This window comes from Dipodomys spectabilis, unplaced genomic scaffold, assembly GCF_019054845.1.
Source record: "Dipodomys spectabilis isolate Male_0828 unplaced genomic scaffold, ASM1905484v1 ptg000178l, whole genome shotgun sequence".
Taxonomy (NCBI): domain Eukaryota; kingdom Metazoa; phylum Chordata; class Mammalia; order Rodentia; family Heteromyidae; genus Dipodomys; species Dipodomys spectabilis.
The window spans coordinates 2377233-2392486 of NW_024870855.1; the positions used below are offsets into that span (position 1 = coordinate 2377233).

General features: G+C 42.2%; 1 pseudogene; it reads left to right on the forward strand.

Moving 5' to 3' along the window:
- The first annotated feature begins 744 nt into the window (after positions 1–744).
- Positions 745–7452, forward strand: LOC122120799 (annotated as a pseudogene).
- Positions 7453–15254: the final 7802 nt, after the last annotated feature.

Here is a 15254-nt window from a genome sequence, read left to right on the forward strand (position 1 = left end):
AAATCTGTGAAATTCTTACCTACAATTGATCACCAAAAAGCCAGAAGTGGAAGTATGACTCAAGTGGTAGAGTACCAGCCTATAGCAGGAAAAACTAGGAGAGAGCATTAGGCTCTGAGTTCAAGCCCCACTACCAGCACAAAAACAAAAACAATAAAATTTTAAATTGTTATATCAGATGCAAAAGGATGATGACTAATATTTCTAAGCCACATGCTGCTTTTTCAGCTGTTGAGGTATAAATTAACATTTTATAAACAGTAAAAAAAACTTACTATGTTTTCTCTTCCATTGGTTCTAATTATTATACAGCTTCCCTTCGTATTTGCTGATCTGCAAAGTAAACTCAGAAACCACTGTAGCTGAGATTCTACCTTTGGAAAGGCCAGAAACACCAGAGGCCCACAGTCCTCTGAGCCCCAGGGACCTAGCCTCGTACCAGGGCTGTTGATGCTATAAATCTTTCCCACTTGGGTCTTTGAGTTTTTATCCACAGTGAGGCAGTCTTGATCACAAATTTAGAGCAATAAAAAAACATTTTTCTTTTAATGAAAGAAAGGTAAAGTCATATCCGAGCCTGGCCAAACTACTTGGCCTAGGGATCAGGAAGGTATTCTCTGTGCAACACATCTCTTGCTGCAGATTCAAGACTCCTGTCCTTCCCACCCTCCTTATTAACTTCCATCCACACAATCATCTTTAGCAGACAGAATACCCAACTGTTTCATTGTACTCTTGGCTGTCATGAATGCCCAAAGTAAGTTCTCAAGCCTCCCAGAGTGTTAAGTTTAAAGAAATACTGGAGATATCTACCATTTAGCCTTAAAGTATTTGATTTCTTCTCATGGGCAGAAATAATGCCTCTCCTTCTTCATCCAGCCACTGCTTAGCACCAATCATCAGCTTAGCACACTTTATGTCTGGCAGCTCCTATTAAGCTATACTGCTTAAGACAGTGCCTTTAGGGAAGTGGAGCTGGGCTCAAGTGGTAGACGCCAGTCTTGAGTGAAAAAGCCAAGGGTCAGTGCCCAGGCCCAGATTTCAAGCCACAGTCCCAGCACGCACACACACACACACACACACACACACACACACACACACACACTATAATATTTTATTTATATATATACATATATATATATATATATATCAAATGCCTGACACCTTACGCAGCAGATACCACATAAGCTTCTGTTGTTGAATATATGGCACTGAGCCTGCAAATTAGAAATAAACTGAGCTAAAAATTAGCCTCTGTGTTATTTGTTCATTTTTGTTTCTTTTGTGGAATAGGACTGATGGTACTAATTCACAAAGAAGGGAGAGCACATTATCTCACAAAGCGGTTGAATAATTTTGATTTGGAAGGAAATAATTTGGAAGTAAGACTTCAGTGTTGCAGAATTAGCAAAAAATTTGTTTTTCATTATCATTTTTATTGCATCTATCACATTTTTTTGGTTTATCCCAAAGACAGAGAATGCTTCATGAGGGTTTCACTTTTTGGCTCTCAGGTCACAGAAAACCATCGGAACCAATTCAGAACCTGGGTAAACAACAATGACAGCTGTTACTCACTGTTCCCTCCCTTGAGGCCTTTTGAATATAGTTCCACTTAATCTAATCATGGGACTATGAAGTCCCATGGTCTAGGTTTTTGTCATATTTATTTGATGACAAAGCAAAGGCTCAGAGAAGTTACTTTAAATAAAGAGAAAATATGAACATTTGAGCCTACATCTGAACCACTACAAAGTCCCCACTTCTGGGAGGTTTCACTTGATGAATGCACCAGGAGAAACATATCAAAACTTATCAGATGGCATGTTGTATAGAGACTAAATCCAGCGTCCAAGGTTTTCATTAGTGCCATAAACCACCCCCTCTCAGAAGTTCCTAAGAACACAGAAGCATTTGACTTGGGCATCTATGACCAGGTGTCTGAGTCAGGACAGCTGCTCCCGTTGACTCCCTATCCTGTCATTATCAACAATCTTAGGTTACTAACATTAAATTTATGAGCAGAGCATACATCCAGGGGCATGAAGAGAGGGAGGTGGTAGTTTAATGATAGTAATTCATCATAAAATCAACAGATCTAAGACAGGCTTGAATTCTGCTGAATTCCTATATTCTTAGGAGTCAAGTAACTAGAGAAAAATATGTATCTAGGACACCAAGCCGAGTATTTCTGATTTTTTTTTCTTACACAATTAAGTATGGTTTGGTGGCAATGTAAAGTCTACCCTCACAAAAGATAGTTAAAATACACAAACATTAGATGGGAGCTCAGCTATAGTGCCACTTCCGGTTTTCTGGTGGTTTATTGGAGATAAGAGTTTCACGGAGGGGCTGGGAAGGTGGCTCAGTGGTAGAGCGCTTCCCTTGCATGCCTGAGGCCCTGGCTTTGATTCCTCAGCACCATGTGAGCAGAAAAAAAAAAGCCGGAAGTGGTGCTGTGGCTCAAGTGGTAGAGCGCTAGCCTTGAGCTGAAGAGCTGAGGGACAGCGCCCAGGCCCAGAGTTCAGACCCCAGGACTGGAACCCCCCCCCCCCAAAAAAAAAAAAAGTTTTACGGAGTTTCCTGCCCGGGCTTGCTTTTAACTGCGATCCTCAGATCTCAGACTCCTGAGTAGCTAGGATTACAGGCGTGAGCCACTGGTGCCGGGCGCAAATTATTTTTGTGTGTGTGCTGGTCCTGGGGCTTGAACTCAAGGACGTTATGCTGTCGCTGTGCTTTTATGCTCAAGGCTAGCACTCTATTACATGAGCCATAGCTCCACAGCTTCTGGGGCTGAACTGGAGATAGCAGAGTCTCATGGACTTTCCTGCCCATGCCCAGGCTGGGTTCAAACTGAGATCCTCAGATCTCAGGGCTTCAAACTGAGATCCTGATATCTCAGTTTCCTAAGTAGCTAGGATTACAGGCACAAGCCACTGATACCTGGAGAGTTCTCACATTTTTGCTTAGGGCCAGCCTTGGACTATGATCCTCCTACTTCTTCATCTTTCCCCTATAGGTTTTGAGATATTGCTGGGGTTTAAACTCCAGGTTAGTACTCTACCACTTGAGCCAAGCCATCTTAAGCCTTTCAGTTAGCTTTTTTTTGTGTAGATACGAGGGCTTTAACTCTGGGTTTCACGCTCTCATTAGGTTTTTTTTCTATCACAGATGGTACTCTACCACTCAACCCATGCCTTCACTTCTGGCTTTTTTCTGGTCATAAGAGTATGGTTAATTTGCCTAGGCTGGCCTTGAACCACAATCATTCTATCTCCACATCCTTTGTACCTTTCATTATAGTATATACTATCATTCCAAACCCAAGAGCAAAAAATTTTTGATGCATATTTACACTACCAAAAGGACAGAAGAGTGGTAACATTACTGACTGGTGTAAGAATTGTGAATGTTGAATACAAAAACATTTGCATAAATTTCCAGACTTTTTCCAAATAATACCAGCAACAAAATCTATGTATGTCCCGGTCACATCTTTACAGTAAGAGCTAATTCCATGTTTCACTAAAGTTATATCCATCACTTGTACTGGTATATCTGTCTTATAAAAAAATTTTTAAAAATCCCTGTATCAATTGACATTTTGATCACTTGGACTTAAAGACAGCTAGTAAGTAGTCAAAACAAATGTCTAGAAGCTACTATAAAATATGGAATTACAGGAAAGCTTAGCTATGCCTAAGAAATTGCCAAATTCTTCCAGAAAAAGAATCAGACATCGGCTTAACTTCTGCCTGGGAAAAAGGGAAATTGGGACTGTTAGGATAGGATGATGCCTCTTGTGTTGGGAGAATCATAGATACAAAAATGCAAAGGTGTGAAGAATTCAGAAAGTATTGAGTAATTAGTGTTGCTGAGTTTAGGGTGTGAAGAAAACACACAGGGAGATGATTTAAAATTAATTCAGGACCATATTGGAGCAAATCATGAATACTTATTGTGCAGTAGCTTGTATTTTTTTTGTGCATAATTGAAGAAAGGTGACATGGAGAGATGGATGGAGATAGGAGGGCCAACAGAAGTGGAAGGACCATTTATGTTTTTGTTTTTTTATGGGTCCGGTCAGGGGCCTGAACTCGGCCTGGGCGCTGTTCCTCAGCTCTTCAGCTCAAGGCTAGCACTCTACCACTTGAGCCACAGCACCACTTCCGGCTTTTTTCTTTTTTGCTTATGTGGTGCTGAGGAATCGAACCCAGGGCCTCATGCATGCAAGGCAAGCGCTCTGCCATTGAGCCACCTGCCCAGCTCCACGGAAGGACCATTTATGACAGTAGCAACAAGAATTAAAAGCTGGGCCAAAGGCAACAGTGAGGGAAGTGAAAGCAACAGGGCTGATTAGAGAATGGAAATCTTAGGCAGGATAACACCGTGTGGAAGCAGGAAGCTTGTGGAAGGATATAGATCATGGAACACTCTATCATTAGTCAGAAAAGAACAAGATGAATGGCTAAATGTATTGGATTTGCGGTATTAAGTGAAAAATTGTATGTTAAATTAGATTCAACTTGGCTAAAGCTCTCTCCTTAGAGAGCTTAATAATGTAAACTAACTACAACCTCACCTGGGATTGTTTCCAGGGCTTCACACAGATGAGGCCAACAGTCTACCACTGAGCTATACTCTACAAGCCATTCTTTAAATCTTCTTTTTGAGAAAGACCCTGATTAAGTTGTCCTGACTGGCCTTGAACTTGAGATCCTTCTGCCTCAGTTGGACTACAAGTATGCACTGCAATGCCCTGCACTGGACACTTTTAATGAACTGTAAGGGCCACATTCCCACTTCTGGCTTCTTTGCTGGGTAACTGGAGATAAGAGTCTTTCGGATTTGTCTGACCAGGCTGACTTTGAACCAGGATCCTCAGATCTCAGTCTCCAGAGTAGAATTACAGGCATAAGCCACAGTACCACAAGGAAGAAAAAAAAAGTACACAAAATAAAACAAGACAAAAATATTACCCAGTATTTATGAAAAAAAAAAAACCAAACAGATTGATCTTATTTTCCTGAGTTCAGTACTAAGACTCCCATAAACACATATTCCTAACAGCTCTACTAATAAAACAACAACAAAAAGCAAATACTAATAAACACCATAACCACCCTGCCTCCAAGAGAGATCAGAAATGGCCATTTAAAAAACATTTGCATTAACCCTTTAGACTTTTTTTTTTTACATGCTTTACTTTTACCCTGAGAGTCTGGAAAAAGTCTAGCTATTTCTGAAATGGACCAAATGTTTCATTTTTACCCTAAATACTCAGAATTTAATGCTTAGGAATGAGCACAGCTGATTAAAAGACAAGTCAATATATTTTTAGTTAGTACTGACTAGAGGTTTCTCTAATTAAGAAGCATTTGTGTCACCTGATTTCTGGCCTTACTTTCAAGTTCTCTCCATACAGCAGGAAACATTAAGTACAAGATTAAACTTAATTTAACAAAGAAATATTTGTACATGTTCAAACATGCACAGTCAAGTCAGTAGCATTTTTATGTCTAAGATAATCAAGAAAAATTGTTTTCAGCATTAAGAAACTCTTCTAGTGACAAAGAGCAACAGGAAAGAGACTCTTGGAGGAAAGAAAAGAAAGTGAACTTTATTTGCATAGAAAGTAGACCTCCTGGGTCTGCTAAGCACTAGGAGGCAGGAGTCCTTCCCATCCCCTTCCCCTTCCCCTTTCCCCTTCTCCTCCCTGCCTGGCAGCTCCCAGGGGGAACAAAAACAAAATTTAAAAAGAAAGCAAACAAAACACATCAGTGGAAAAACACTCCCACACTCTTAAGTGTATTTTCACTTTTTTTTTTAAAAATCAGAAACTGAAGTAACTAAATTCAGCTTTTCCTTTGTCAACGCAATATCGTTGTTGGCCATCTGTTAACTTTCTATCATCTCTTACTTGAAGACATAAAGTGAGCCTCAAAAACATTTAAGTGCAGGCGTCTCCGCGCCCCGCAGCGTCTGCCGGCACGTTTCACGGCCTCCGCGGTCCCGCAGGGGCCCCAGCCGGGAGAGCACACGGGCGGCAGGCTGGCTGGGCCTGCGGCGAGCGCCAGGACTGCAGCGTCGCGTCTGCGGGGTGGAGCTCACGCGGCTGAGGATCCGGCTCGCCCGCGGGAGTCGAGATGCTGGGCCGATCGATCGGCACCGAGGGCCGCGGCCCTGCTGACCCTGCCGCAGACGGCTCCCCAGGAGGAGCAGGAGAACATCAATCCGGAGAAGGCAGCGCCCGGCCGCCGCGGAGCCAGGCCGCGCCCGCGGTGCTCAAAGCCGGCCCTGCGCGGGCGGCGGGGCCGCCGAGGCCCAAGACACGACGAGCTGCACCCCTAAAGGACCTGCCGATAAATGATGAGCCTGTCAGCGCTCTTCCTCCTTGGAAGGCTTCACTATTCATGTGGACGAAGCCCCTGCAGAATCTCAGAAGCCGCCACCCGAACCCAAAGCCACGGAGTGCGAAGATGTGCTGGCTTTTAATACAGCCATTGCTTTGTCTGGCACACGAAAACCTCTGGTACCTCTTGATTTTCCAATGGATGGTAGTTTTGAGTCACCACATGCTATGGACATATCAATTGTGCTAGAAGATGAGAAGCCAGGGAGTGTGAATGAAGTACCAGAGTACCACGCAGACACCCATGCATACTCAGGGAGGTGGAGGTTAAATGTAAACCTAAAGTGGGTTACATGAAGAAACAGCCTGACATCACCAGCAGTATGAGGGCCATCCTGGTGGACTGGCTGGTAGAAGTGGGGGAGGAGTACAAGCTGCAGAACGAGACCCTGCACCTGGCTGTGAACTACATTGACCGCTTTCTGTCCTCCATGTCTGTGCTGAGAGGAAAGCTCCAGCTCGTGGGTACTGCCGCCATGCTGCTTGCCTCAAAGTTTGAAGAAATATACCCCCCAGAAGTAGGCGAGTTGGTGTACATTACAGATGATACCTATTCTAAGAAACAGGTTCTGAGAATGGAGCACCTGGTTTTGAAGGTCCTTGCTTTTGACCTGGCTGCACCTACAGTAAACCAGTTTCTTACACAGTACTTCCTACACCTGCAGCCTGCAAACAGCAAGGTTGAAAGCTTAGCAATGTTTTTGGGAGAATTATGTCTGATAGATGCGGACCCGTACTTGAAGTACCTGCTTCGATTATTGCCGGAGCTGCCTTTCACTTAGCACTCTATACCATCACAGGACAGAGCTGGCCGGAATCAATCATTAGTCCAAAAGACTGGATACACCCTGGAAAGCCTCAGGCCTTGCCTCCTGGACCTCCACCAGACCTACCTCAGAGCACCACAGCATGCGCAGCAGTCCATCCGAGAGAAGTACAGAAACTCAAAGTATCATGGGGTTTCTCTCCTCAACCCACCCGAGACACTAAATCTGTAACTATGAAGGATGCCTTGCTTTCTAATGTAAATCATTTCAAGTACATGGTGTTCAGTTTTTATTTTAGGTTTTAATTTCACAATCATTTCTGAACATACAAGTTTTGGCCAAGGACAAATTACGATATCTATCATTTTTAAATGGTTTTAATTTGTATATCTTTTTGTACACGTATCTATCTCAGATAATTAGCTAATTTTAAGTGGTTTTAGTAAATATTGACTCCAGCCGCCGCCAATATAAGAATAAATTAATTTGGAAGTCTTCATAAGTGAAGGTTAATTTGAAGTAAAACTATGACTTTTGGGGGATATCATTTAGAAATGCTCTCTTAGCTTAGGGTTTATTATATAATAAGGAAAGCTCTTCGCTAGGAAAGCAGACCCTCCCTCAAATTCTGACATTCTTTATCCTAAATAATTGGGCCTATTTGCTGCACTGCTCACACTTTCTTTTGACTGGGAAAAGTGTGCTCTGGACCCAGCCCTGGTCTGTCTCTTTGCTCTTTCTCTTAGCTCTTTCTTTGCATGAAGTGTGGCAGCTTATTAAATAACTTATTCCTCATCAACCTTTACAAACTCAAGAGATTACACATGGGAAGCTCTGAAATAGATAAGGTTCTCTAGAAATGTTCATTTGAAGCATAATGTAAAAGAAAAGAAACTGCTAGGTTTTCTAAAGGACTTTTGAATAAAAAATACCCAAGATTGTTAGCATGGAATAAATATCCTTTTAATAGTTATATATACATACATTAAATCATGTTAACTCTAATTAGCCGCTCTCTTCTTTTTCCTCTTCCTCACTGGATGTTTACTGGGTGCTTTCTCTTGTTTTGCACTGACCATCTGTGTTCTGTGAATAAAGTAACAGCTCAAAAAAAAAAAAAACATTTAAGTGCATATTGCAAGACTGTTCTGAGATTTAAACAGATGTGTGCTTACACGAAGGCTTGACTGGGACTCACTGAAGAGTGTGTAATTACTGTGCCAGTAGTCCCACTGAAGGGACTTAACACACACAGCCTCCTGCACATTCGGAATACGTCTGCACCTGCATGCTAAGCAAGGATTCACTGTATCTATATATGTCCACATATTCACAACTATTTTCTCAGTTAAATAAGAGTTATAGTTGGTCCTTCTGGCTTTATACAAAACATTTGTTTTCAATTTGTTTCTGAGAAAAGGACAAGAAAGTTATCAACTAAGTCATCAATAAGAAACGGGACTTATCTGGATGAAGATCAGAAATATACGACCTTGTATAGGGTAAGCATGAGAAAAAGGATGAAACATTACTAAATGTAAACTTATACTATCATATGTTGTATATTAAATATACACTCTTATAAATCCTTCTTTCCAGAACAGACCACGGTTAATGACTGGAAAACCTGATTGCTGATACAACTGTGTTTTCCTTTCACCTTGCAGAGTGGCATATACCTGTAATCTCAGTGCTAAGGAGGTGGGGGATGCTGAGGCAGCAGGATCATGAGTACCTGGTATAAGAGGTGGAAACACTGAGGAAGAAAACCTTGTTACTTCAAACATTGCACTTCTGTCTAATGCTTTTCAGTACTGCAAAGAACAAATCCAACAGGCAGACACACCATTCCATTAAGTCTGGCCTGTTGATATTTTAATAACAATGACTAAAATATCCTTTCCATCTGCATGTTGGAGAGAAAGTAAGGGCACCTGGTCTAGGTGTACATGTCAGGCACAGTTCTCAACAGTCTTCTGGCATGGTTTGACTGGTAAATCATCAGTTGGAAGATCAGTCAGAAGTCAGTGAGATGGATCCACTGTGGCCTCCAGTTTCAATGGGAGGAGATGGGTGACACAGCCCTCTGCACATTTCTAAAAGCTCCAATCCCTCCCTGCCTCCACTACTACCCTCCTTCCCAACCCGAACCTGCTTTCAGGATTAAATCATCTTGCATCAGACCTTGGACACTGCTTTCCTGGTCTTGTGATCACCCGTACACATAAGCTCTCCATGAGCTCAGTTTTAAGCATCCCATCTCCCCAGCCACTTACTATCTTTCTTGGACTCCTTGTCGTAAGAATAGCAGTTCCAACAACGGTCAGCCCCATTAGGAGTTACAATCCATGGATTTTTACCTCAATTCCCTCCTCCCTACTTTCAGTTCATGACTTATCATGCCATGACATTACATATCATTCCGGAGACGTTCCTCACCCCGGCTGGAACAAACCCTTGGCTCTCTCCCTCCCTCCACCTGTGCTGTTGGTGAACAGGCCAATTTCACTTTAAATTCCAGGGGCTCTTTCTGCTATTGGCAGAAAATTATTATGATTTTCCTAGTCCATTCAGCCTCGCCTTATCCCCACTTCTACATGTAGGAGTTAATTCTTTTTTGTTCTGTTTTATAGTAACAGTCTTTCAACTCAGGGTCTTATATTTGCTAGGCAGTCACTCCACCACGTGAGCCATATCCCCAGTCCAGGAGTTCACTCTACAGAGCTTATTTGAAGGTGCTAGGAGAGAAGCATAGGTATGCATATGCAGTGAACAACAGTCCTCCTGCAACAGGAAAAGCCATCTGTCTCTGACAGCGTTGGGAGGGATGCCTATAGAGAGGTAGGGAGGAAGAGGGCCTCAGTCTGGCCAATCAGATCAACCAAATCATCCCTGGAGATCAATGGGGTGTCAGGTGCCGCTGCCAGGTTGCCCACACAAGCTGGAGTTAGTCATTTCTCTTTAGAGTCCTCAACACCATTCCTGCCTGCCTTCCCAATGGGCAATTTTATATTTCAGAAGAAACAGAAACAATGAGGACTCCACATGTTTCCTACGGCTGCCATCAGTGCCTTTGCTCCTGTGGTGAGAAAGATCTGTTTGTTCCAGCAAGCAACTGGTGAATGAGGTCCAGCCTCTGCTCTGAGACACCCTTCCAGCAATCTTCCCACTTTCTTTCTTGATTCTTCAACTTTCCCTTCTTTGCTGGACAATTCCACGAGCATAAAAGCATGATGTCATTTCTCCCATTTTGAAATAACAACAGACAAAAGTCTGGCCACCCCGACATCTATTTATTTATTTATTTATTTATTACCAGCTGTTTCTCTGTTTCCCTTTATAGCAAAACTCCTTTGCGCTGTCTCAAATTACTCTCTCTCTCCAGAGCCATTCCACACTGCTAAACTCCTCCTCTAAAGCATCTGGCAACTGACTACACCTTCCTCCTCCAAACACAATCTTTACTTTTAAGCTCCTATTTCACTCATCTACACACTGCTGGGATTAATTCTTAGGACAATAAGCATTATTTATGCTCTCTTGGGGGAGACTTTGCCTCATTTCATAGCTTTCAATGTTGACATGCAAATGAAACACTATCTAGCCCTAGTGTTGGCCAATCTCTTAAATTCCAAGTTCACACTTTCAGCTGCTCGTTGCACGTGGCCAGGGGGACATTCTTGTGCATGTTTTGTGGCTTTGGGGTTCTTTTTGGTACTGGTCCTGGGGCTTGAACAGCTTTTTTTGCTCTGAGCTTGCACTCTACCACTAGAACCACAGCTCCACTTCCTGCTTTTTTGGTGATTAACTGAAGAGTCTCAGGGACTTTGCTGCTTGGGCTGGCTTCAAATCACGATCCTCAGATCTCAGACTCCCAAGCAGCTTAACATTTCTACAAGTGAATGTCTCATCTACCCTCTAACCTCCAGAAACCCCTTGTTTCTAGTGTGGCCTGTTTCAGTCACACACAAAACACATAGTTATTGCTGAAAGTCACTTTCTAGTTCTTTTTCTTTTCTTTTTTAAAATTACTTTGAATCTCACTGTGCCCAGCTACTAGCTGAGATGGAAGGTCTCATGAACTCTTTGTGTGGGCTATTCTCAAATCATAATCCTCCTGGTCTCTACCTCCCGAGTAGCTAGGATACAGATAAGAGTTACTAGCAGTAGGCAAAAAGTTTATATAAAAATCTTTTTTTTTGTTGTTGTTGTTGGTCGTGGGGCTTGAACTCTGGGCGTGGACGCTGTCCCTGCGCTCTTTAGCTCAAGGCAAGTGCTCTACGGCTTGAGCCATAGCACCACTTCCGGTTTTCTAGTGGTTTATTGGAGACAAGAGTCTCACGAACTTTCCTGCCCAGGCTGGCTTTGAACCGTGATTCTCAGATCTCAGCCTCCTGAGTAGCTAGGATTACAGGTGCCCGTGAGCCACTGGCGCCCAGCTCAAATCTTTATTTTTTTAACGTTTTTCAGTGGTACTGGGGTTTGAAGTCAGAGTTTTGTGCTTATTAGGCAGGTGAGCTCTTACTTGAGCCACTCATCCAACCATCTTTTTTTTTTTTTTAGATGACAAATACATCAGAATTGCAAGCAAAGCATACTTACTTACTCTGGAAATGGTTTTGGTGTAAGACAAGGTAAACTCATTAAATCTGGGATGCTAAATAAGTGGGAAAAGAATCAAAAGAAAGTTGAGAGAGCTACATAGCAGAGGCCCACGATACCACAAGGAGATAAAAGAAGATTATAGGATTACAAAATAACATAGTGGGAAGGCAGTTTACAAATGATCTGATCTGACTCTCAGCTCAAGGCCGAAGTTGGCTTTTGAATAGACCCAATAGATGATCCTGATACCTCCTAGTACAGCAGAACTAGAAAGTTGACTGTTCTCTGTGGGGCAAGGCGGATGGGAAGCGGGTTCACCGCCCAGCACTTCACATCACCACCCACCAGAATCCTCTAAAATGCAAACTTAAGTGTACACATTTTACAGGAAATGGGGATTTGAGATTTCTGAAAAAAATACATGACCTACTTATTATAGGCATAAACTACACTTGGGGACTTGAAATATTCTCAAGGGACCATGAGATTAAATCTTAGAAAGCCAACATCTCAGCAGTATTACTGACTGCTGAAAAAACTGCATTAGGAAGGCATGTAGTTGGCATGGCATCTTGGAAGGGAAAAGTCAGAAAACCACATGTTCATCAGACCCTATACTACTGAGGGAAGGAGAAGGTGGAAATAAACTTGGCATTTACTTAAAAGACAAATCTGCTATAAAGAACTGCTCTTTTATCTTCTTTTCCATTTTAAGGTAGGAATTGAACCCCAAGCTTCACACACAATAGGTGGGTGCAACACCACTTGAGTCACATCCCCAGCCCTTTTGTCTGTATTTTCTTTTTGGGGATATAATCTAGTTTACCTGAGCTAGCCTGGAACTGTGATCCTCCCACCTCAGCCTCCCAAGAAGCTGGAACTATAGGAATGAATTATCAGGGTGGGTTTTTACCTAGCTTTTATAAGAAAGGTCTTACAGTGTCTCATCCTGAAGTGAAATGCTCATGGAAATTAGCTACCTCCATCTGCTCTACTCTGAAACCTCCTCAATCACCACCTAATTAATAATGTGGATTTCCTATTCATAAGCAAGAAGAGGGTGATCTGGTTGGGAAAAATGACAGAAATGATCAAAATAACAGCAGTGAATGGTCCTCATTTCAAATAAATATACTGGTTTCTATACAAGTTTCTTAAAATAGGATAAGTCAGTTCGATTTTGAATTTGATCTCCCTGAGGTGCTCTGACAAGCCCTGAATTCCCATAGCTAAAAAGGTAAGGCTCAGAGCCAAGAGAAGGATGAGCTGAACCGAACTGTGCTGTGTGTGAAAGGCCTGCCCACGTGGTTTCCCTGGGTGAAATTTTAATCACATCTCTTAGCTATGGCAGGAACTTAGATTTACGTTATAACTCCTTTGTATTAGGTACTCTGCTGGTCGCTTTCAAGATTTATCTTACTTAGTTTTAACAACCTAAGGAAGTAAACAGCCGTAGGACAGGGAAGTTACTTTGTCTAAGATGACACAGTTAATATTTAATATTTAACAGATTTATGTAGGACTGACTGACTTAAAAAATGTGTCTTTCTATTACAATAAATTACTTCCATTTATTTTTAGAAAGCTCTGTTAGAAGTTCTTCCTTACACTACAGCAAAAAAAAAAAAAAAAAAATCTGCCCTTTGGTCCTAGTTATTTGTACCTTTGATTGGATTCCTGGCCTCCTTTTGTAGTTGTTTGGGTGCATACAGCTTCCTTCTCTCTTTGAATAGATAAGAATAGCCTGGAGAAGAGAAACCACTGTTCTACTCATCTTCCTGACCCTCTAACAGCATCTAGGACAGTAGCTTGTAAACAGAAAGTATCCGATTTTGTTTTGCTGAAGTCACAAAATGAGAGCTACAGACTACAGCTGTCAATATTAGGAGGAAAAATTCCATTACTATGAAGTGAAATTTTTTAAAAAGTAGAAAAATAGAAGTGAATTTTTTAAAAACACACACAAAAGAAACTATCTTTAGTAACCAAAGAACAAGACTAATCCCCACTGGAGGTGTGGAAGGCTGCGGTTAGGGAAATAGGGCCCAAGGCCTAAAGGGTGTAGAGCAGGACCAATTCAGGAAAACCTTCAGACTGGTTAAGACGGCAAAGAGTCAGAGAGAGAGAGGAGGAGGCTGCCCAGGCACGGCTGGGCCTGACATAATAGATGGTGAGTATACTGACATAATAGATGGTGAGTATACAGACCAGTTCTATGACTTACTGGAGTGAAACTAATGCATGACTCAAAATGTCCAGGTTCAAGAATGAAGACCAGATCTAGCCAGTTATTTTTCAGGAGATGGTTTTAGAGGGACTTATTCATGATGTAATAGAGTAATCTGATGGACTGAATTAGAAAACAGACAAGAGTCCATTTGCCCTGTATGGAACACAGGTAAAAGCTATGAAAGATGCAAATCGGCTGCTGTCCCTATTTTATCCTGAAAGTGGTATCCTTGCTCTACAGCAGCATTCTCACTGGTGATTCTGCCAGGGGACACTGGGCAATATTTACCTACTGACATGTCACAACTAGGAGTGAATGGTGCCATCTACTTAGAACACAGAAGCCTGGGCTGATATTATACCCTACTTTGAACAGGCAGCCACTCCACAACAAAGCATCATCTGGACCAAAATGTCAACAGCATCAAGGTTGAGAAGCTCTGGTCTGCAGGGGCTTCCATCTAAACCATAGCAAAGAGAATGTGTCTACCCTGATTTAAGTCAATGCTTAATTCTGTGATATCTGTTCAGTAACCACAATAATGAAAACAGCAACTATTTTTTCCCCAGTATTGGGGTTTGAACTCAGGACCTTGTACTTGTTAGGCAGGCACTCTACAAAGTTTTCAGCCCAGTTTGCTTTTGTTATTTTTCAAGTAGGGTCTTGTACTTATGCCAGGGCAAGCCTGAACTGCAATCCCCCTATTTCTACTTTCTTCCTAACTGTGATGACAGGTTTGAGCTTTTTACTGGGCTGGCCTCAAACTATGATTCTCCCAATCTCAGCCTCCAGAGTAGCTAATCTTCCAGTGTAAGTCATTATTGGCTAGATTTGGACTTTTAAACTATGCTGAAACTACTAAGACTGTGGGACTTCTGGGAGATGGACCTAAACTGCATTTTGTATTTGTGAGATCAATGTGAGCCTTTGGGACAGGGGGTTGTGCTAGGATATAGAATCCTTCTCACTTCCAACTCGTGTGTGTGTGTTTGGTCCCTACTGCACTATTCAGAGTGATGGTGTGGTGAGTGGATCGTGAAGGCTCTCACCCAGTCATGAATTAATACATTCATGGCCTCATAATTTGGTGGCATTACTGGGAGATGACAGAAACTAGATTAGTTGAATATAGTAGGTACCTGAGGATATGCTTTTGAATGGTGACCTGATCTTCATCCTCTTCTCTCTCTTTCTATTATGACATGAGCAGCTTTGACTCCCACCACACTTTTCTGCCAAC